This window comes from Geospiza fortis, unplaced genomic scaffold (assembly GCF_000277835.1).
Source record: "Geospiza fortis unplaced genomic scaffold, GeoFor_1.0 scaffold601, whole genome shotgun sequence".
Classification (NCBI taxonomy): domain Eukaryota; kingdom Metazoa; phylum Chordata; class Aves; order Passeriformes; family Thraupidae; genus Geospiza; species Geospiza fortis.
The window spans coordinates 24,215-25,608 of NW_005054566.1; positions in this window are offsets into that span (position 1 = coordinate 24,215).

A 1,394-nucleotide genomic window follows, 5' to 3' on the forward strand; every position below is an offset into this window, starting at 1 on the left:
CGCTCGCGCGCGGCAGCTACCGCCTGGAGAACGTCCGGAGAACGTAGTGCCGGCACACCGGGACACCGGGGCCGTGCCGGGACACCTGGGGCCGTGCCGGGACACCTGGGCAGTGCTGGCACACCTGGGCTGTGCTGGGACACCGGGGACACCTGGGGCTGTCCTGGCACACCTGGGCTGGGCTGGCACACCTGGGCTGTGCTGGGACACCTGGGCTGGGCTGGCACACCTGGGCTGTGCCGGGACACCTGGGGCTGTCCTGGCACACCTGGGCTGGGCTGGCACACCTGGGCTGTGCTGGGACACCTGGGCTGGGCTGGCACACCTGGGCTGTGCCGGGACACCTGGGGCTGTCCTGGCACACCTGGGGCTGTCCTGGCACACTTGGGCAGTGCTGGCACACCTGGGCTGTCCTGGCACACCTGGGCTGTGCTGGGACACCTGGCACACCTGGGGCTGTGCCGGGACACCTGGGGCCAAGCAGGACAGGTCTGGCTCTGAGCCCAGCTGCTCAGGACGACTCTGGCTGTGAACCCAGCTGTGCTCGGTGCCCTCTCCCCACCCTGGGGCATCCCGGTGCTGACGCCCCGGCAGCCTGGGGCAGGACACTCCAGGAGCCTGTAAGGCAGCACAAAAATGTCCTTTTTAGCAAAGGGCTCTTGTAAAGGGCTTTTTGCAGCCAGGAAGCAGTTCAGAGGAGTGCTGCAGCAGCATCTGCTGCCAGTGCCCTGCCCAGCAGCAGGGTCCTGCTCATCCTGCAGACACTGCTCCCCTGGAGAGCCACTGAGGCAGCTGAGCTGAGCCCTGCCCAGGACCAGGCTTGGGCCAGGCAGCACAAAGCACCCAAAGCCACGAGAGAGCTCTGAATCTGGAGGTTTCTGTCACACATCCCTTCCATGCCAGTCTTTGTAAAAATAAATCCAGTGTTGCTTTGAGACCTCTGCTGTTCCGGGTGTTCCTTCTCCACGTGGGAGCCCTTATCAGGGCAGGGCGCCCTTATCAGTGCCCAGCTGGCTAAACCGACCTCCTCCCGATTTGCATTAGCGAAGCTTTCACTTCTCTAAAGACCTTAATGAATTTCTGCCATTCCTGACCTCTCCTCAGCTGCCAAAACACGCTTTTTTTTCCTCTTTGCAACCTGCAAGGAGCCTTTCAATAACAGCATTACTGTACTTCCCCAAAGCCGCTCAGGGGAACTCCGTCCCCGAGTGCCACGGGCAGCTCCGGCTCACGCTGTGTGTCACACAGCAGCACGGGGAGATGCCCCGGGAGATAACTGAGCTGCTGGCTCTGCTCGGGGCCCGGCTGGACCCTCGGGGCTCCTGAGATAAGGCCGACCCCGCCGAGCCGGGCTGCGGGCACAGACAGGAAACGGGGCTCCGCCGCGGCGCGCA